The 22838-nt window shown below is 41.5% G+C and overlaps 1 protein-coding gene across 1 annotated transcript in view; it reads right to left on the minus strand.

Moving 5' to 3' along the window:
* Positions 1 to 22838, minus strand: part of LOC308064290 (sulfotransferase 6B1-like) — a 42698-nt gene continuing 19860 nt past the window's right edge. Inside the window, exon 7 of the mRNA XM_080388535.1 lies at positions 1 to 22838. This exon is cut by the window's right edge and continues 10136 nt beyond it. The gene's annotated coding sequence lies outside the window, so the exon portion shown is untranslated.

Genomic DNA, 22838 nt, shown 5'->3' on the forward strand with positions numbered 1-22838 from the left:
TTTGAAGAACAAGTTGGTAAGTGCCAAGGTTTCTTCAAAACCCTTAAAAAATCCTGTAGTGTAATGTGAAGAACTCATTTGGGCATGTGTTGCTTTACCACTTTAGAGAAAAGACAATATTATTTTTTTGTTTTAAAGCAAGGCAAAAAGCAGCAAGTTTTATGGGTTTTGGCAGGCTGGTCTTTTGCTAGCAGTTCCCCTCAGGCTGCCTTAGTGGTGAGCTGCTGGCTCTGCCTGTCTCTGAGGCACACCAAGGTAAAGTGTAAAGAGGGTGGCAAAGAAACAAATTTATAGCAAGAAGTAAGTGGAAAGACATCACAAACAATTGAATGAGGACCTGTCTGCTTAGAGAAACAACCTGCCAAGGCTTTTTCAGTGCAGGGCTGATGTTAGGCGAGGAGTTCATCTCTCAGAGCTGAAAAAAACCTTTCTTTCTCCTTGTAGTTTTAAATCTCTGACAGGCTCCGTAAACATTAATCCATAAGGTGTTTAAAATTTTGTGCCTCAGCAAAGATTTGTGCAGGTTCTGTGGTTTGTATTTATTTCTATGGAGTGACTATGGCACGAGAAGAAAGATTTTTGCTTTTGAAGCGTAAACACTGGCCCACTTGAGAGACAGAGATATGAATTACACTAAATATTTAGCAAATGATTGGTTTCTTCTGGGAGAACAAAGTATTTTGCATTGGAAGAGATACAGAAAAAAGTACGGAAAGAAAATCCAGTAGTTTCATAACTATTTTTCTAAGAAAGAATGTGAAACACTATCTGTTAACTGGCACCTTGTAACCCTTAGGTCATTTGGCCTTTCCTGAGCTCACAAGAACTGATCAGAAATTCTTCAGTGAAATATGATGATGCCTGTGCTTGCGTCAGAAAACAGCAACTTTTTAAAAGCTATGCTTTCCATGGAGGCACGTCAGTTGCAACAAAATCCTCGTCAGGAACGATTTCTTGGGCTCCAACAAGTGCTTCTGCTGAAAAACAGACAAAGCTCTGCCCCTGAGGCTAGCCAAAAGGCTGGTGTTTGACATGTCCAGAGGTACAGGAGACCTCTCTTCAAGCTGCTGTGTTGCCTGATTGATGCCCAGCTCTCCCAGCTCCCATCCCGACCACCAGTTCATCGAACTGTCCTTGAGCAGCTCTGACAGATGAGCACAGAGGGACAGAGGGATCTTTTGGCAGCCAGCTGGGCCAGAAACAGGGAAATGTTTTGCTAGGAGAGGAACTCAGATCTGATGCAGCTGATTTGCGCAGAGAAGGGACAGGCACCTTTGTCTGCTGCGTGCCAGGTGAGTGTCCCAAGCAGCTGGCTGATGTGGAGCACCTGCTTGGTTTCTCAGGAGAAGTTTTTGCTGGTATTCTGTCTCAGAAAAAAAATGCCTTGCAGCTCTGTTGGCAAAAAACACTTGGGTTGCCAGGATGTGTTATTTCATCCTTGGAACCAGTGCACTGCTGGGAGTTGCATCACCCATCAGGGGTTTATTGATATAAAAATTCCAGCATAGCTATACTTGCAAGCTCTTCCTAGTATGCACTATGCCTGTGAAAAAGAGTATTTAAAACAGTTGGCATTAACAGAATTTTTTTTACACATTTTTACAGAAATGTGGGATAAATAGTAAAAATAAGTTAGGCTAACAAATTCAGTGCCTAAGCAAATATTATAGGGTGCTTTGTTAGACTGGGGCTGACATTGGAGTTAGGGAAGAAAAACAAACAACAGTGTTACTTTTCTTTGAGATTTGTCTGTGGCCAGCCCTATTAGCTGCAATTAGAATCTAAATGTCATCTCAAAAAAAAAAAAACAAAAAAAACAACAAAAAAAACCCCCACCTGTGTGCTGTCCTTAATTCCTGTAAATCATATTGACTTCAGTTGCATTCCTCTGGTGTAACTGAGAACAGAATTTGGTCAAAAAGTATTAGTACTGCTCTTTTGCCCACAGGTTTTACATATTTCATGTGGAGATGTCTAATTTCAGATAGCTGATCATCTGCCACCTTGGCAGTCAGCATAGATCACCAAGGCCAGACTTGATGTTGTTGACCTCAGTACTACAATCAGGGGGGAAATGTGCAGAGATAATCTGAAGAGAGCAACAGAGGGCAGATCTGGCTTCCCAGGTGTTGTTGCAACAGGTCTGGAGTACGCAGATGTCCCCTGGCAGCATGGGTAGCTTGCTTCAGCAGAGTTCCTGAGAAAACCATGTTTGCCCCGTGGTTCAGTACACCAGTGCCTAATCCACACCATTAGGATGGCTCCAGAGAGCAAACTCATGCTGGTTTAACCCAGGAATATCCGCTGTCCTTAAGTCATCTCTTGTGCCCCAACCATTACAAAACTTGCCCTGCCTCACTCCTACGCAGCTCTCAGCTATCGCTTTTTTGAGGCTGTGCCTTCCTCTGGCTGGGAGGCAGGAACTGGCTTTTCTATCCGAGATGCCTCACCGCTGCAGGTGCCATTACAAATATTTTATTAGTTCGTTTTCAGAAACCTGGAGAGCAATAGAACCTGAGGTAGAATGGAACAGTGCTTTGCAAAGGCTCTGGAAGGTATGTCCAACTTGGCACTGAGCTTAGCCATCCCAGCTGGCAGGAGAGCAGCAAGTCCTCTCTGTCAAAGATGAAATCTGTATGTCTGCCAGCTATCTGTAATTACAGGCCCCAAAGAGTGTCTGCTCCAGTGTAACTAGAGATCTATGGGCTTTGGCATTTCATGTATCAATTACCACTTAGTGCTACATCACTAAGGCCAAAATGGGAATTTCCTTTGTGGGGAGACCTCCTTTATTAATAAAATATGAATTACATTCATTCTCCAACATCACTCTCAGCTAGCTAATTTCTTTTCTGTCCCCAAAGCAGAGCTCCAGTCAAATGCTCCTAGGGAATATCCCTTCTCTCTTGCTTGTCTCTTTGCCTGTGTTTAATTCTGCATCAGTATGCACAGTCATCCTTTTTCTCTCTGCAGCTAATTCCTCCTCCCAAACAATAAAGCTCCTTTCTGGACAACCTCTGAGGATCACTATGGGTTGAATCAAGGTTCAGACCTCTGGGCTTTGCCATGTCTCCCTGTGACAGAGTACTTCACAGTCACAGCTGACCATATAGTAGCACCCATAGCATGGGGTGGTGAGGTGTAAGGGGGTTCCTGACTCCTGACTGGCTGGAGTCAGGAGTTGGGAAGCATATCACTAGCTTTAGGCTGAACCTGAACCAGTATAAAATGTTCAAAAACTCTTAAAGAAGATGTTAAACACTCAGATGGCTGGCCAAGGCTGGATGCTGTCTTGTCTGCACCACAGCAGATGGCAACAGAAACAGCTTTAAACTGAAGTGTCGGTGACATAGATGTACAAGTTGTGTCTGAAAATTGATTCACCAGGTATTACGGGAGAACTCTGACTTCCATGCGCCCTTAGGAAAGAGCCCTCGGAGGCTCAGATGCTTGTGTAATGCAGATTCATGCGTTCACCTTTCTCCATTCCTGCTATCAGGTATGGATCCTCTGCTGGAAGACAGGTCTTTTCCTGCCTGTGACTAAAATGTTATCACAGGACATTAAGAGAGTGGAAGATTATGAAGAACATTTTGCCAGGAGCCTTCTGGCCCCCAGAAGGAAACAGTGAATCCTGGAGAGGTGTTCAGCCTCACTAGGGGCTTACACAATCCCATTGGAGCAGTGACTACCACAGACACTGAGAATATGTTTAATTTGTTACCTTGTGGGTGGAAACACTTGTGTAATGAAGAATTTCTGGAAGGTGAAGGAGAAAGCAATACAGCAGCTGTTACAAAACCATCTGGCTGCCCTTATCCTTGCATACACAGGGGCATTTTCTCAGCTCCTGTTCTTTAACTTTTCTCTCAAGATGAAGCCAAAGGAGAGCAAAGAGAAAAAAACAAGTAAGAGGAGAGCCGAGAGTGAGCACATGTTCTTTCCCCAAATATCACCAATGACACGATACTGAAACTGTTCAACAAGCAGCAGACTGCCTTTGGCCTCAGTTCTGAAGCTGGAACACCCCATGGCTGGTGAGCTGTGAGCTCCAGCCACAGCCTTCCCTGCTGTCGGTACATGCAGCATGGGTTTCACCTCTTTGGTGTCTCTGTGTCTGGTGGTGCAGCTGGTCTCCTGCTGCAGCTCTTCGGTGCCTCCACTTGAGCCTCTCTCCCGTACCTGGGTAGTGACATTCGCAGGGCATTTAGGACCACAGTCTCTCCAAGCCTCTAGCACTCTGTCAGCTTGGACTGGAGCTAGCCAGCAGGGATCAGAGAGATTGAAAGGGCTGAGAAATACAGTGATATTATATAAATCTTGTTTCCTTGTGAACTTCAAAAAAATTATATTCAAATAAGCCAAAAGTATGGAGAAACAGCCTTCATGTGTTTGCCACTTGCCAGTTAGAAACCTCTATGTGCAGTGATTTATAGTTTACTGCTAACCACACTCTCATTGAAACTTGAAATTGTTTCACACCAGAAGGTTTTCACAGATTTTGAAAACATTTGGTTTTGGTCTGATGGGACTTCTGAATCTTTTTGGGGGTTGTTGGCTTTGTTTTTTGTTCCTTTGGTTTAGAATTGCAAGCTCCATCGCTTCCTTTAACCTCCCTCACCACTTCTCATTATTTGCAAAAATATGAATATTATTTTCCATGCTTCTAAACTTTTTTTTTTCTTTTTATGAACAGTAATCAAAAGGAATTTCTCTGGCCTTTGAGGAGTCAGCCTAGGTGGGTTTCTGGTCTCTATACTGGAGCCTGAGGTCCACAGCTAATTTTGAACCATTGAAAATTAGAAGGAAAGTGCAGCTAAAATTTCAGTTGGTTTGGTTTTTGAGCAATCACAGACAGGATCAAAAACCTACTAAGGCAATTCTTTTACTTCTTTTGACCATTCAAAGAAGGCAAACTTCTTCTTACCTTGTTCACTCATTATCTTCAGTGTCTATCCATGAGATTACCTATGTGGATTTGTCCCAAAAAAGGAAAGCTTCAGAAAGCTTATGTTAACACCTGAAAATATAGCAGGAAATAGAGTTGTAAGCATTTATACAATTTTATTTGGATTATGCATTGCAAATCAAAGCAATTTGTGCCTTGATGGGGTTTTTGTTAGGATATGTCTATATGTAAAAATCATAATATATGGCTTAATGCAATTATCTTTTGACTATTAAACCCCTGCTCCTAAAACTCCTGAGACAAAACAATGCCACAAGAAAATCATTTTTACTATGAAAGCAGAGTTATCTTTTTAAAGGTTGAAGATAAACACCAAACATAACATGAAAGAAGCTTTCTTTCAGGAAAGGTTAATCACGACTAGTTTCATCACTGGAATAAGTATTTTCTTGTTACTACTATAAAATAGAAAACCATTTCATTTTTTACAGTATTTGTAGCCCCATCACTCACTTATGATAATCTTTGAGAAAGCTTCTGCTGGAAAGAGCTGGCAAAAATTCTTATAAGTATTTTATTCTTAGAAGTATAAACATACATTTTATATATATACACACACACATATATAAAAACATATTTTCTATAATATGTATATACATATCTATAAACATATATTTTCTATAAAATACATCTCATCTTCAATGATAAAACTAACAAGCATGACTGTTTTGAAAGGACTTTTTTTTCTTTTTTGTTTCAAAACAAGAATCCCTCAGGAAATTTCAGTGGAGTTGAAAAATTCCCAGCAAAATGTTTGATTTGGTCAAAAAGCCTCTTCAAGATTAGATTAAAGAATTTCAAGCAGTTCTACTGTAGGCTTTAAATTGTGCCTTTAATCCAATAAAAACTTCATTTAATGAAAGCCATCTGCAAGTCATATCATTGTTACTCCTCACCCCATTTTTATTGCTGCTTGAAGCATCTTTGTATTGGCAGTTTCTATCAGTGGCCACTGGCTTCCAGCAGAAACCTAGTAGTTAAAACATCAGTCCTGCAATTAAGATTTTCTGCTTCTTGCTGCCTTTTACACTGGCTTGTGATCACTGTACAGCTCATTTTGCCCATCTGATAAGAGGATACTGTATCTGCCTGCCAGGTGTGTTGTAGGGACACAGCACTTAATGTTTGCAAAGAGCTGCTGTGGTACTTGAATAGAAATCCTGTAGAAGGGCAAAGTTTCATAATCGAGTTGCAGCAGAGACATATATAACTGTCCTTGATGCTTCTCCGGCCTAAAAAGTTTTGCTCAGGATGCAGTGAAATGAAATGCTGGCTAAACTAATTTAAGAAATCCCAGCCTTTTTTCCTACCCCTGTGCTATGTCTCACAACCCACTTGCTTGTGCTAGGATCTGTTGATGGGGCCACACTGTACTTATCAGTACGTTGACCTGAATGAGAAATTATCTTGGTGAAGGGAGACTTATTTTAACTAGATAAGTTTCCTGATCTGCTTTCAGCGTCTCCCAGAAAAATTCAGAGTGGAACAACTGACAGGGCAGTGCACTGCAGTACACAGGCTGAGGCAAACAGATGGGACAGGCAGGAGTCCTTAACCTGATGTCAGCAGCAAAACCCCTCACTGACCTGGACCTCAGAGAGCCCCCTCTCTGTGCTCAGTGCTGCAGAGTAGTACCTCCCTGCACACCACCACATTGCAAAATATGCATAAAAGATGGTAAAAAGGAATCATAGTGATTCCCTCTGCAGAGCTAGGGACCCAGTGGCACTGAAAGTAAATGACTCACCAGCAGTGACTCAGACAGCAGTAAGAGAGCAAACCTGAGTGCAAGTGCCCTGCATCTTGATTAGAAAGCCCATTATTCTTCCCATCCTGCAGTATGCATTTTAGATGCTTTTCCAAGCTTTTTCACTCTTTCCACATCTAAAACATGGCTTTGGCTCCATTCTGATTGAAATTTCCTGTGACTGAGATGCTGCAGGTGCCCTAAAGAAGATTCGGGAGCAAGCCGTAATTTTACAGAGGTTGAGGACTGATGTGTAGCACAGGAGTATGAAATTAAAGCAGGGCAGTTTGCTTGGAAAAGAATTTCTTTTTGTGTGCACTTAAGCTGCCACAAAGAAAAGAAGGAGCCTTTGAAATAATTATCTCCATATATGTTGCCATTACTAAAAAATGCTCGCATTAAGAACAAACTATGAGAACAGTCGAGAGTAGACTCCTGGTGAAAATGTCATTACTGTGTCAGCCTTGTGAAGGGAGCTCCAGATATGTCCCTGAGAGTCTCTCTGGAGGAGTAAGGATCTGGGCTGTGCACCTGTCTATCACAGGACATTTTAAAGATACTCTTCCAAACATTTAGAAAATTTTTTCATGTTGCTGGACACCTGAAGGAATGGATCTCATCTTTAGATTTCCTGTTTCAATTTTTCTGAATGCTACTTTTGAATATATATATTTATTTTATTTTCTTCAAATTCAGCTAGATGCCTACATTTCTGAAGAGGTGAATCTAGGGTCACTTTTGTGTGTTTTAGTGGTTATGCATAGTTATCTACTTCTCAGCAGCACTTTCCAAGAGTTTTTGAAGCAGAGGAAAGCTCATACAGCAGGAGCATGAGGCAGTTCTCTTTTTCCTTATCATCCATTAAGTGAAAAAAAAACAAAAAACAAACCCCAAAAAGACCCAAAGAGACAAATGCCAAATTCTTCATCATCACTACAATATGCCGTTGACCAGGACATGTATTCTTCTTGGGAGGGGGAGTGCTTTCCCCCGACATCAAAATGACAGCTCTAATTACCCCATGCATTTGTGATTTGCTTTGGAAACTTATTTTGACACATGTAGAGCCAGAAATTAGAATAGCTTAAGGGAAAAAGGAAACCTGTCACAGATGTGAGTGGCAGAGCAAGAACAAAAGATTGTGAGTTTCCTCTTCGCCACCACAGATCTCCGAGTTGCCATCTTTTTTTCATAGCAAACTAGGAAATAAAAATTCCTGGAAGAGAAGCTTTGTCTTATCAAGTGTGATAACATCTGACAAACTGCACAGATCTTCCCCTCTCCCTTCCCCTCTCTTTTGCTAAGGTTGGGGCTAGGCCAACGACAGAGTAGCAGGTCAGTGACCTATTAGCCTCTGCCGTCATTTTACCCCAGGCCCTGAATGATGTCTGCAGACAGGGCCATTGGGAAGGAGAGGCAATAAGGTCACCACCTCCCCATTTCCTTTTCATTGCTATCTCTGCAGCAGCAGCTTCTCCAGGCTTGACTTCTCCATGAGTAATTGATGTGTTGAAAGTTAAGCATGTGCTGGCATGGGGCCAGCATGTGCAGCACCTGGAAAGGTCTTGTCCCGGGTAAAGGACTACAGGGGCTCAAAGCAGCTGGCCATATCTCTCCATGAAGCTGCTGAGAAGGTGGGCTTCAAATCCACCATTTACCTTGGGCTTCTCCCTGCCAGCCCAGCCCAAGGAACTGTATGCTACCCACGCAAAACCTGCAGAAATCCAACCACTTTTAAAATGTAACTTGATAGCTGATTTTCTCTCTGATTGAATACAGAAATGACACATTTATCATGATCTGCATATGTCTAGTTGTGTCTCACCACTCCTGTTGCCCCTTTCTCCTTTGAATCCATTGATCAATTTGGTAGAGGAATAGCAGTCTCTGGGAAAATTAAGATCCTACATATTTCATTAAAGTAGGTGGCCAGAAATAAATGCCAAGACAAAGAAAGAGTCAAGGAAACATTCAAATGCTGAAATATCAGAATCATCTTCAACAATACAACATGTTACTGGGGAGCCAGGCAGTATTATCCTTAGTGCTTCCAAAACAATTTCTAGGTCCTGTGTGCCTTTAATCAGAGTGCATCATATATTGAGCTGGCTCTTAGAGCTGGGACTTCTGGGAAAGAAAACTAAGAAAATGGTACCTCCTGAATTCCCCAAGCCTCCCAATAAAGCGGAAAGGTACCTCTGGTATTAATAAGCAAAGCAAAACAAAGAGGGGAAAAACTATATAAATTCTTTCTGCTTGACCAGCCCTCAGCATTATTGCACAAACCAGGGTAGTCCTTTGCATTATGCTAATTGAACAGCTTTTCTGAGTTTGAGTAAGGATTATATACATATTTTGTGTTAAGGAAACAAACCAACTGAAGGATTCCTTTAAGAACTTACTTAAAAAATTGAACATACCCTAAGTGATTGATTTGAGTGCTCTTCTAGTAGGCTGAAAAACACCAAAATGAGTAACAGAAAGACTGAAATTACTTCTACTGTAAAGCAGACTTGAAAACAGCTTCATTGATCTTTTAATTATGGAAATTGCTATGCAATATAAAATCCTTGATGGTCCTGGGGAAAAAAAGAAAAGAAAAAAAAAGGAGTATTTTAAACCTTTTTGAACAGCTCAAAATGCAAACTCAAAGCCAGAGTTACCATAAGTTGACAGTCAAGTACTTACATGGTTGTCCTGTTGTCCCTTGTTAGAGAAAGACATTTGGACAGTTTTGCTCACCTTACCACTTCAGCTTTCTGGGGAAGTACAGTAACCTTTAATAGTGTAAGCGGTGAAAGAAGCATCTCAAAGAGGCTTTGGCAATTTCAAGATATGGAATAGTGAGATTTGATGCCTTTGCTGTCTCACATGGAGCAGTGCGTTGTTACAGCCACCCTTCCTGTTACAGCCAACAGCAGCATCCCCTTGTTTAGATACATGTCTATGAAAGGCCAAGTGCAAGACTTTGGAGGTCCTGGAAGACTCCAGGTGCTCCTGCAGACACCAAGTGCAGTCCAAGAGCCAGTACTGTTCTTCAGCAACTTCTGTGTAACGTTATCTGTACCAAACAACAGGGATTTGCTCAACCACTTCATCTGTAGAGTAAAAAGACAGGAGTGAAAAGCTTCCATTTTCTAAGGTTTGCCAAGCACAAAGCATGCTTAAAATATATTGTAACCTGTAGCTATTGATTTTACCTTTAATTGTAGGTGTACTGCAATGAGCACCTACTTCTCTTGCTCTTAAAAGGGAGGCAGAAGTAGAAGCAAACAACAGCATTTTCATTTGATGTTACTTTTAAATTCCATGTCTATATAGGTAAGTCAGGTTCAGACTGTGGTTTCATGGCTAAGGCCAAGGGAGCCAGGGCTCTAAGGGAGATGCGAACTCAATCCAAAGCCCACTGAAGTCAACGGCAGCATGTTCACTGCCCATGGTGAGTTGCAGATCATGTTGCATAGCTGTAAATACGAAGATTCACTTGAGGATGAAATATGAAAATTCATGTGAAGTTAGTAAGTGCAAAAGGAGAAGGTGAAACTAAATGACATCATTACCTCATGAAATATTAACACAGACTTTCGTTTCTTAAAGCAATGGTTTTTTTCTAATTTTTTCCTCTGCATTGTGCCACCCTGCAGAGCACACATGGCCCACTGCCACAATTGTGTGTCTTAAGCCTCTGGTACCACTCACTGACTGATAAAGAGGTCAGAGGGGGAGTCTGGGTGATGATAGTGGAGAGAAATGTTCCAGAAGAAGTCTTACAAAGGGCTGTGAACTGTGGAAATTCACTCTCTCACTGTCACCAGCTATTAGCAGGGCCATTAATAACAGGACATCCAATGTATAGGTGCATTAGCTCTTGTCATGCTCAAGTAATGACCTTCTACAGGTAGGACTGATGGGTGTCTTTATACTAAAGAATAGCAATAGCCCTGGGCTATCTTCCCTCTTCCCTTCACTCTGACTTGCAGAGGGAAAAGAGATAGATCGCACACACTTTTCTGAAGCAAACTTTCCTGAGAAGTTTTTTAACTCTTTTGTGCAACAGTCTTCTATGTTGTTTATGGCAAGTGCTGTACCCAGTGGTTTTAACACTCCTACTTTCAATGTTAACAATACTAAACGTTCTTCATTTAGGAATTTCTAAATGTTCAGTGTTGGGTTACTTTGGTTTGAAACTGAGACTTTTGATACCATTTCTATTCTCGATTGGGTGGTTTGTGTCCCCAAAGAAACTGTATCACTTGCACTTGCACGTACAGTGGACACTTCTCAACATCATGGTGATGTTTCAGCCTAAGACTTGCAAATAAGACAATTTCAAGTTTCACAGCAGAGCACCGACTTTTGAAATTTTAAAGCTTAAATTTTGTGAACTGCCAACACTACAATAGTCTTCTATGGGTTGACTTGAATAGAAAATTGCTGAGAAATTCAAGTGACCCTTTAAAATGTATTTTTCTTCATTATTTATTTTGGTTCATAATTCCATGTGTATTCTGTTCATAGATGATAGTACATTCTCTAACCAAAGTAAGTATTTTTTAATTATCATTATAATTCTTTCTTTTGATAGCTTTTAAAGTTTTCTGATGAGAAGTGTGTTTTTCTTGTAAGAGAAAACTGTCCTTTGGCCTCTAGAAAGAAAAAGAAATAAGCAAATTGGAATGAGGCAATGATAAAATGCAAATTTGTGGTTAAAATACAGAGATGTTTGGCATATTTCTTTGCACATCTAGTGAACTCAGCAGAAAACCAATCAGTCTTTAAAAAAAAAAAACCATGGCATTCCTATTTCTGTTCTACAGATTCTAGTGCTGATAACCTGAGCTGAAATATGAAGCTCCAATGAAATCTGTAAGGATAAATCACATTTCTGTGAGCAACTAAAATGAGATTTTGCTCTTTGTGGGTATATACAAATTCATGAATCCATTTAACACTCCAGAAGATCAGAACTGAAAAAATAATCCAAGAATCTTCTATAAGTGCAAGGAAATATGTATGCTTATGCCATTGTCTATTTTCCTTCAACATTTCAATCTCTCCTTAAACACTGAAGTGATTGTATTTCACTGGCACGAATGCCCAAAGAAAAGGATTTAGTAAAGTTTGTTGAATATTCTCCCATAAGACTATTACAAAAAATGCACATGCAACAATTCTTGCAGGAAATGCTTTCCTGTTTATCAAACCCAGATAACAGAAATGGGATCATACAATGCCACAAGCCTGTCACAACCAGGCTCAAATTTTGAAGATAGAAAATTTATGGAATACAAATTTTGAAGAAAGTATATGCAGGGGAGAGTATCGGTGTGAAAACTTTTAGGGTTTTGTGGATTGACTGAGAATTGGAGATGATGTCCACAGCAGTAAATACTTTATATCTCGAATTGTTAGCATGCGTCTGAAAACACAGAGTGATAGAAGAAATACTTAACAGGAATATTTTCAGAGCCTTTCCATAACATGTGCACATGCATGCCTGGAGCACATGTGCAAACTTATTGTCACTGTACTGTTAGTCTGTCATAAACACTGGGAATATCCTGTTTGGCCATGGCAGAGGTATGGGGTTGGTGCACACCCTGGACCTCTCCCTGCAGCACCCATCACAAAGCACCATGGAAAGACAAGGCAGCAAGTTGAAACTGTATGACTAGAAGTAGAGGAAGCCTTATGGCACAGCATGTATAACAAATAAAGGTTTTGTGTCTTTTAGGGAGGACTAGAATTTTATTAATAAGGGGTTGCTGGGAAGTAAACACTTCCTGTCATATTTTCATTAGATAATCTTATTTGGACTTCCTTTCTTGACCAAACACCCCAGAAGAAACCTTCTATGTGTTGTTTAAAATAGATCCAAATAAGCAAGGCAAAGACAGAGGTCTGACCTGAGGGGTAGAGAAAAAAAGAGACAGGGATGCATCCGGAAGGAGATGTCTTCTGCTAGGAAGTCAGTGGAAAGGTGGTACAGGTATGTGCTTGTGCCTACTCTTATTGGAGCTCATTGGGCTCTCTAGCACCAATCCATTACGGAAAGCCACAAAGAAGAATGTGCTGAGACTGCAATTTCATTTCCTCTGAATTTTAGCTCAAGCAGATAATACTGATGACAGTGTCCTTTTTTTCTTGGGAAAGTTAGCATAGCTAACTGTTCATTTCTTCTTTCAGACAAGCAGCCATTACAGAACCACGTCTGTCTCACTCTACTTGACCTAGATCTTCCTGTCCTAGCTGCTGTGCTGTGTGCTGTTGAAAAGGCATAGGTTAAATATTCTACTGTGTATAGTCCATGATAGTGCTCAAGTGACTGCTTGTTAAGGGCTAGAAAGAGACTGTACATCTGGATTGCCACTTTATAGACAAAATCAAGCTCCCAGATTTTGATTTGTCATATGATTTTCCTACCTAATAAGAGAGAGAGCTCTGCCATGCTCCCAGCTAGAGGAAAGAAGGCAAATATTTTCCCTTTTATCCTGAAAAAGAAGTAGGCAGTGTCTTTCCACATGCTCTCTGTAACCTTTGCAGTTCACCTTTTGGTCCTTAAGTTTATTATAAAAGCTCAATTCCTCTTACAAAATCACGCTCTTATGTCTTCTGTTTGTCTGGGCCTGTGTAATGTCAGGTCATTTGACATGACTTTCAGGCTGGCCAGGGTGAAATTAAATCACAACTTTCTAAAGCTATTAGCTCAGGCTCTCTGGCTTGTATAGCTCCCATTAACTAACTGTTTTTTGTGAGGCTGCCTGTCCAGTACCAGTGGCTGGGGAAAATTAAAACAGAGTAACAGTAAGTCCTGTGGTTGTGGAATGACATCACATGTGTTTGGTGTCATGCTGGGCATGTTGAGTGGCAGTTTGTTTCCCTTTGAGTGCCTTCTTTGGCAGTCATGATGTGCTGATGTGCTGTTGGAAACAGTTGTTCAAGAAAAGTCTGTGGAGTGATATTAATGAGTGATTCAACAAGTCTCAGATATTTACTGAACTGACCCTGGTGAAGGAGAGCTTATGTCTAAGTAGAGGAGAAAAATGAGGAAAGCACATGAAGTTTATGGAAAAGACATAAACATGACCAGATAAAAGAAAATAAGCTGAGAAGAGGGGAAATACAGGACAGAAATCAGAAGAAAAGCGAATGATGGGACGGTACCAAACATACCAAGAGCACAAGGATTGACATCAAAACAGTAGACTTTGCTATCACTGAGTTAGAAGAAAGCAGCATGCCCTTACTCTGTAGTAATGATGTCAGAAGGAGAATTGAGCAAAATGTTCTGTTTCAGGTTGTTCATGAGGCATTTGTCTTACTCAGGGAAATGGTCCCTGAATGTGGCCCCTGAATTAATATAGCACAACCAGTTATCAAAAACATTATTTTAAACTAAATTCATGTTAACTATATGATCTTTGCTCTCAGTAATTATGTACAGGCTTGTTAAACCCTAAAAATTGCCAACAACCCAAAACTCTCCGGTTTACCTCAGCTCACCTTTAAATCAATTTTTTTACATCAGAAAGGAAAACACATCGTCTGATATTAGCTGTGTGGTCACACATGTTGTTATTCACAGTTTATAAATAATTACCTGTCATCTGCCAGCTTACCTCAGTTATGGTCTGGACACCTACAGAGTTGATAGATTGTCCTGTTGGCAGCCCATGTGGCATGTAAGTGCCTCTCAGGCTTGACTGAGGAGATCTGCATTTATCAGTCTGCAGCTCTTTAACCTGCTGACACCCATTCCTAACAGGATAATTTTGCACTTGAAGTAACTGGGTGAAAATAGATGAAGCTTCTAAACTAAGCTAGAGCAAATTCAGTAGGCCACCATGAGGTCACATTCTTTTCCTAGAGTGCTTTGATCCTACTACCATGTCTTTGAATTCACTGTTTTTTCTTCTCTGCAAAGGTGTAAACCAGAATGACAAGTTCTCTGTCTTTTCTCTGTAGCATATTTCATGAGACTAGGAATTAGGAATGGAAAAGATTTTATGGATCATAGCATGGCTGAGGTGGGAAGAGAACCTTTAGATGTCTCTAGTTCAGCCCCTCTACTCCAAGCAGGGTCAAGAGCAGCTCACTCAGGGCCTTGAATCTCTATTCTTCCCTTGCAACTGCAAAATCAACAGTGTTATCCTTTGAGCTTCACCCCTGCAAAGAACCTCTGTGGGTGCATAATCACCCACCTGTTTCAGTGGAAAGTCCTCCTGTTAGAGGGTGATTGCAGAACTCAGCCTTGAGCCCACTGCTGGGAGAAGGCATGGCAGATACCAAACTACCTCCCGACCCCCTCTTTCTTTGCAGGAGGTCAGCAGGGATATTCTTTTACCTGTTACTCTTAGCAGAGGTATTTCAGCATGTAACTGCCTCCTACCTACCCACCAGGAGGACGTCTGTCTACCTGTGATTTTCGTTTCTGCCATTGGTCTGCCTGTATCCCATTTTGTTGATTTTTTGGCCAGGATGCATGTCTCATGTTTGCTCAGGCCCTTGTCTAGGACATGGTGGTGAACACATCTAGTTTATCCTGGAGGGGACTCTGAGCAGAGCTGACACAGATTAATAAACTGTCTGTTTTATTTGAAAATTTCTAATGGTAGCCAGAAGCTGTCTGGACACAATTAATAAATAAAAAAGTAAATAAAAAGCCACTACACTTCATTTGAACTTAATTGGCATAGGAAGAACTCACAAGGGAGCTATGTAAGGTTTTATGGGGAGTTATTTTGACAGAAGCCGTCATTTGTTACAAGACAGAAAAAAAAAAAAGAAAGAAAAACCCATTGCCAGAACTTTGTTTTTCATTCACACTGCTCTTCTACATTACAAATCAGCAAATGATGAAATCCAGACATGAAGAAATACAAGGATTCATTGGCTCTGGGTATAAATTTGTATTTCTTACTTATTGCTCTCATTTTTTGAACTCACAACATCTGCCATTATTTCAGAACACATTTAAATTGGAAGAGTAGAGGAGATAAAGGTATTTAGGGTGTAGAGGGAAAGAAATAGGGAGAAAAGGTTAAAAAGTGTAAGAAAGATGAGTTAACAAGGAAATTTGAGGTTTTGGAGGGGTATGCATGTTTCCCATAGGCTTCTTTCTATTTTAGTATGCCCTGTACTTACATATTGGTGTTTCCTAATTATTTGTGCCCCACTTGTCTTAAATTGTGTTATATCAGTTATGTAAAATTGCTGTTAATTAGGGAAATAACATTGAGTAGTTTCAGTACAGAAGCCCTTTTCAAGATGGAAGTCTTCAGCTGAAACGAGATGAGGGCTCTATCACTGCGTGCTAAAAAAGATGATCCTTAGATCATTAGGAATCTATCCATTAGATCCTTAGGAATAGACTGCAATTTATCATACAAATTATCTGTTTTCCTTCTGAATAAAAGATGCTGTCCACATAAAATTTGTATTATATATGTTTATACTTATACCTGTATTTATAACATGGTTGTCTTCTTCTATTTCTCTGCCACCACCAAAACCTACTTTTTCTCAAATACAAAAACAAAAACTACTTTTTCCCCAGCAGTTGCTGGGGCCCTTGAGGCGCTGCGTTTTCCTTGGACAGCAGTGACATCTGGTGCTCACAGCCTTAGAGCAGGAACAGCCTGTGCTTCTCACTTGTCAGGTTTTGAGCATTTTCTTGTTATTATGCAATGGAAAACAGTGCCAAGATGGTTAACGTAGTCATACCACTGTATCTATAGTGGTTTGGGTCTGCGGGGCGCTGGGGGAGCCTCTTGAATGTGAACATTTGTATGATAATCTCTGTTGAGGTAGTGCTGACCTAAGGGGGGGGACCAGGAGCCACAGCAGCTTTGTCACACAGCCGGGATGTAGTCACCATCCCTGGAGGTATGTAAAAGATGTAGATGTGGCACTTAGAGACATGGCTTAGTGGTGGACTTTGCAGTGCTAGGTTAGCAGTTGAAATCGATTATCTTAAAGCTCTTTTCCAACCTAAACGATTCTATGAGTCTATGTTCCCACATCTCAGCTGATTGTGAAAGCATCATTTGGGTTTCTGGCTTAGGGGGGCTGTTCAAACAGCATTGCCAGGGTCTAGCCTTCCAAAATGCTCTGTGTAAAGCCCCGAATTCAGGATTTATAATGTCCAATATGTTTCAAAAACTGCTGCACCTGAAGGAGCATTCAGTCTTTATTAACATGAAATGAAGTATTTGGAGTATTTCTAATTCAGTTTATCATTTAGTTTACACGGTAGTAGCTCTAGTGGGATTCACAGTGTGCTTGGCAATGATTTTCCTGCCACTGTATACGTGAGACACTGGCCGGTCAGAAGGAGCCTCACAAGAAGCAGGATACCACTAACCAGTTGGTTTCCTCTATCTTGCATCTCTGTGATGCACGAGCACTGCTGAATTTGCAACCGCAGCACTCGGTGCAGTGAAACCAATGTTTGCACTGCTACAGCCCAGAATGTACATTACTGCAGTTTCCCTTCTGCCTGTTTCTGCAGTTTCCATGGTGCTGCCATGCGATGCTGTGCAAGCCACTGGGAATGTGCCCAGAGCAGGCAAAAACCAGCAGTGTCTCTACTTTTGTTCCAAAAACCACCACAAACAAAACCAGGAGTTCCCCCCAGCTTGCTGCCTTCATTTCCTGAGATTAGCAGCTGGCTGGTATCCTAAAGATGGGGAAGGCAGAACTGTAGTCTGCATGCAAAATCATATAGCCACAGAGATCCCACAGCAAGCATCTTTTCCTGCCAGAGCTGGAAAGTCACTCTGCAGAGCACTGTCTTTTCCCAGTGGGACTGCAGGCATTTTCAAGAAGCTCTGCCTCTTTCCCTTCCATAGAAACACAATCTCGGTATAACATATTATCTCCAATAGTTAGGTGTTATTTCCTCTGATTCTGTTGGGGTTTGGAATTACAAACACTTCCTTCCCACAAAAGTCTCCCTAAAGAATTGGTGTAAGTTGTAGTTGATTTAGTTTGCAATTTTTGATAATACAGTAGTATATAGAAATTGGGTAGTGTCCCTTCAAATGGATTGTGAATCTAGTATCTGCTCTTGCATTACCTGCCCAAACTTTACAATAGCAGCCATGCTTGCCTGCTGCCAGGCATTTTTTGTACAACTTACCTGTGCTCAGACCATTTGCTCAGACCCCTGACACTGTGAGAAGGGCACACACTAACCCACATCCAAAACAGGGCTCAGCCCTTCAGGAGGGATCTTTTTTTGCCCCACGCTCTTTGACCACTGGCTCCAGAAAGCTGTTCTGGGTTTGTAAGCACCTTCTTCGCTCAGCCAGCTTGAGATGGTGCTGTTTGCCAGTGGTGTGACTTAGAAGGCACTTGGGGGGCTGTTGGCCTGTTGTGGCAATTATGAAGCGTCACTGGGGCCCTGGACCCCGTGCACCACTTCCGTGATCCTCCTGGCCCCACCCATGGGACCTCCCACCCCCACTGCCCATTCCCCCACCACACGTGTGGAGATGTATCTGGATTCAGACAGAAATCCCCACTGCTTTGCACCACAGCTTTTCATCCTTGCAACAAGGGTAAAACCGAACATAGCGGTGTGAAGCACACAGATACTCCACATCTTTCATCGTCAACTGATAAACGACCTCGATACATCCATGGGTCTGCTCCTTCCCATGCGGGAAGACCAAGACATCTGTTCATACATGTTTTACACTGTTTCAGGTGTCAAAATCTTCAAAACAAATTTGAAAGCCTTTTTACTATCGTGACACTTTTTCAAAATCTGTTTCTTTTTAACAGCCTCAGAGCTCAGGGTAGGATCTGGAAGCCAAGCTGCATTCCCCTGAGCCTGGGACTCCCTTTCGTAAATGCTTGGCAGGGCTCTTGCTACTCTTGTATTAACCAGCACTGCTCAGGATCTGGTTGCCTCCATGCATCTCCAGGTAACAGTGAGGGTTGCATAGGTGTGATAAGGCACAACTAAATGTTTCTTGGAGCAGCACCAGTTTTTTCACTAAAGTTATGTAAACTACATTGATATGGTGGTACTGGGCAGCCATGGAACTCCTGAATGTTGTCTCCAAGCCATATTATAGGGGAACTTTTATTCTAGCCGTCACTTCCCCCTGAGCATTGCAGCATCTGCCAGAGCCAGGAGGGACTGCCATGTACCTGGGAGATGTCTTCAACCTGGTCAGTCAGCAGACGACAACCCAGAGACCTGTATCAAACACCCTAGATGGAAGTGTTTACAGCTATGTGATCTGAGAGCAGCAGAAAGGTCCTGTTCACTTTCTCCTTCCGTGTTGCTTGTGAAGAGGTATGGATGTTTTAAAACTTTATACTGATAACCAAAGGAAGCAAAAATAACACTGAGCCAGATGGCTATGGCAAGCCTCACAGAAATCACCTTTTCCAGAAAACCCCAGCTCCTTTCTGAAAGGGATTTCAGCTTTCATTCTCAACAACAGGGATGCTTCTAATTACAGTGGTTATGGAGAAAAGCTAAAAATATATTTTAAGTGTATCATACAGAATGAGAAACTAGAAGGCAAAAGAGAGAAATACCCTTTTAAAAAGAAGCACACAGCCTTTAAAAGGCTTGTCTCTTTTGAAGCCCAAATAATGAATTACATGAATTTATACCTTGTGTTCTTGGAATTGGCAGTTGCTGTTAGATACCTACGAGAAGGAGATCTGAGAAGAAATGTGTTTCCCTTCCCATTTTATTGCTATAAAGCACAACACCACTTTGTAACCATGAACTGTTGTTTGCCATCTCCTCCAAATTAGAAACAGTAGTTCCACAAAATGGTGTTACGGAAAAAAAGAGATGGACAGGTTTACTGCTTGACTTGCTTGGGTTCTGCTTCCCTCTGGGACATAAAATATTTTTGTTTCCCAAGGGCTAATTAGTTATCTTTTCTGTGCCAATCTCCCTAGCCATAAACTGGGGGTAATAATGTACCCATTCTGTGAAGCTAATTACATGTAACAATATTTACAGAGCTCCATGAAATCTTCCTTGAGCACCACAGATGTTCAGATTTGTGTAAAATACATTGAACATTTTCATACATTTGGCAGTGTTCCTTTAGATTGTCATGCTTTGGCCTCAAAGGGCTTCATTTGAGCTATGGCAAGCGCTTGTCACACAGAACATCTGGAGATGAAACAAAATCTGTGATGTTCTTTCTCAGCTCTTGGCTGAACGGGCTGTACAAATGGCAGACTCCATCCATGGGGTGACAGCCACCAGCTGCCAAGGGAACAAATCTGATTTGGAAGAAACTGGTTTTGCCACTAGAAAACCCTCGTTTTGGGTACTTCGGATTTATAAAGCACTGCAGTTTCTGCCATCTAATGCTACGTAAGATAATCCGATGCAGCCATGATTTTTCCTCACATCTACCCTCCAGTATGAGATTGAAAAATCAGCCCCATTGCAGCTGATATTTTACATTTTCCATTGCTACAATGGAATCAGTTGTTCTTGATACTAATAGCACAGAGGAGTCCTTTTGGCATAGGAAATCCTACCCACATGTTGCACTGCAATGCAGAAGACAATGGGAGAATATATCCAAAAGCCTCTCCAACATTTCTTTTTGTGGAGTACCCGAAAGCTGCCTATTAACAGCTGTCTTGGAGAAAAAAAAAGAGAAAACATGTGGAAAAAAGGTATGTTAAATACTTAGTGAGGTTAGTAAAAATAGTACAATCTGTGATTGCTACACTTGACAAAACTTCAAAGGGAAAATGTGTTCTTTATTTCTTTTTTCGTGGTAAAGATATTTAAAGCTGCCTGATTGTTTATCAAGATGTATCTAACAGGCCTTCTCATAGTCATGTGACTGCTTTGCCATGGAACTGCATTTATCACACCACTTTTTATACTTTGCATTTTTAACATTTTGTATGGATTACCCTTGTGCTAAATAAAGGAAGAAGCATTTGTTCGCTTTGGGAGGTACCATCTGGTTTGAGTTTAATCAGGAGGAGGAGGAGAACCAGCCTCCAGTGCAACAATACAGAAGGAGCCCAGAGCACCAGGGTGGGTGGGGCTTGTCCATGCAAAGCAACCCCACTGGCCCCATCAGCCTCACTAAAAACATGGCTCACGCCTGGGCAAGGGACGCACAGTGCTCTGCATCCCCACTCCCACTAGCCTAGCTCTGAAAACCAGTAAATGTTTTTTTTTCCCCTTGTGTCCTTTTTGAAACATTGCAGCAAATGATTTAGGAGTTCAGGAATGTCTCTTAAAAGCATTGACAGGTATGCATAGTTACCTTGCAACTGCTAGAGCACAGCGAAGGCAAGGCTTTACTGAAATCAAAATGCCAGCAGCTTATCAAAGGATCTGGAAGCTACACAAAAGGCAGAGGCCTTTTTGAAAATAATGCAGACCCCTGAGACACAAATAAGTATTGTCTAATGGTAGAGTAGAAACAAGAGTCACATCCACTAGATTCAACAGCTATCGCCTGACCAAAAGCTTGGGCTGGTCTTTTTAATGGACTCATTTCCCCAGTGATCTTGTGCCCTTGTTACTGTCACTGTTGGTGGGAGCTGTATATGCACAGCACAGCTGAAAAATCTTTTACTTTTCTGTGTTTTGTCTAACTTAAGAAAGCCCTAAAAATTTTTTTCAGCAAGTATTTAGTAGGAAAATCTGTTCTTGTTACAGAATTCAATAGAGCTGACTTTTTTAAAAACAGTCAGGGACTCTGGAGAGGATATATTTCCCTTTGTGTTTACAGTACCTCCTACAACACTCCTGTTTAGTTTAGGGAACCCTTTTAGTTTCATCCCTATCAGATTCTATGAACATTTTTGATATTCAGTTAGTACCATTGTCTTTTAAAACTAGGATAAAATGTGAACCGCATTCCCTAAATATACCATCCATCTCTAATGGCTATTAATGGATTTATGAATACCATAAAAGCTTTCAACTGATATGCTTAGTTATAGCACAACCATAACAAAACCCACCTGGAAAAACTGAAAAGATATAATATCAGAGATGTTTTTAACACTAGTTTTAAAATGTTAATACCACAGGCTTTCTGGGTAGAGCCTATGTAGTGTTGTTACCCTACCTGTGCTTGTGGGGGATTGCAGAACAGGTTAAAACAGTCATGTGGGGCTAGGAGAGTCTTCCCAGGCCTTTGATGCCAGCTGGCAGTCCCAAGCCACATCTGCAACTGCATAAAATTAAGTTTCCAAGCTGCCCAGCACAAGCTCCAGCACAATACAACCCCTTGCCAAACACTATTCAGTGACGTCCAGGGAGATATATGTCCAAGGGGAAGGGGGTGGGGGGTGGGGGGGTGGGGTTACCTCTATCAAAGGCAGGGAGCAAGTCCTTCCTCTCAGAATACGCTGCCTATAAGGTCCTCATGCCCCCTGTTAGCTAGAAGTGTGGGCACACATAACAAGCGGATTTCCAGAGGTTGTACAGGTTACAAGCCCCTAAAGCAGAATGAAGCCCAGACAAACAGCAATGTCTGACAACACACAAGCAGCTGGATGTACACTACCTTTTCACACTACGTTTTCAAAGGCAGTTGACCAGGCGTGGCTTTGCAGTGATGCAAACCCTGCCTATTTCAAAAGAAAGATTTTTGAGGTAATATGTTCCAGCTGAGTTTACTTGTCTTTGACAGTCTTTTTGCTCCATGCATGTGTGCATGTATACCAGACAGGCTGACCTGTGTGACTTCCCCTGATCCGGTATGCAGCTGGGAGCCATTGCTGGCCATCTGCTGAAGCCTGAAGGGTGTTTCACCTGTTTCTTTCTTCCTTGCAAAATGGCAGAAAAACAGGCAAGAACATTTCTAATAGTAAGCTGAAAATATCTTAGTGGATGCTGGTGAAAGAGTGACTGTTGCTGCAGGACAGGTCCATACTGCTCGAGAAGTTGAGAATAAGCATGTGAATTATAAGATTTGCTCTAAGTGATATGTTCTCACAGGTAAGTTGCAGTAAAAGGCACACAGGAAAATGGAAAACCAAAGATATACAGGGGGTGTAACCTTTACAGCTCAATACAGCTTGGACTTCTGGTCTGACAACAAAATCCCTAGTGATCTTCCCTCTTATTTATGTGGGGACTGATTGCTTTCCCTTTCA

This window comes from Falco punctatus (assembly GCF_963210335.1).
Source record: "Falco punctatus genome assembly, chromosome: 5".
In the NCBI taxonomy this organism is placed as follows: domain Eukaryota; kingdom Metazoa; phylum Chordata; class Aves; order Falconiformes; family Falconidae; genus Falco; species Falco punctatus.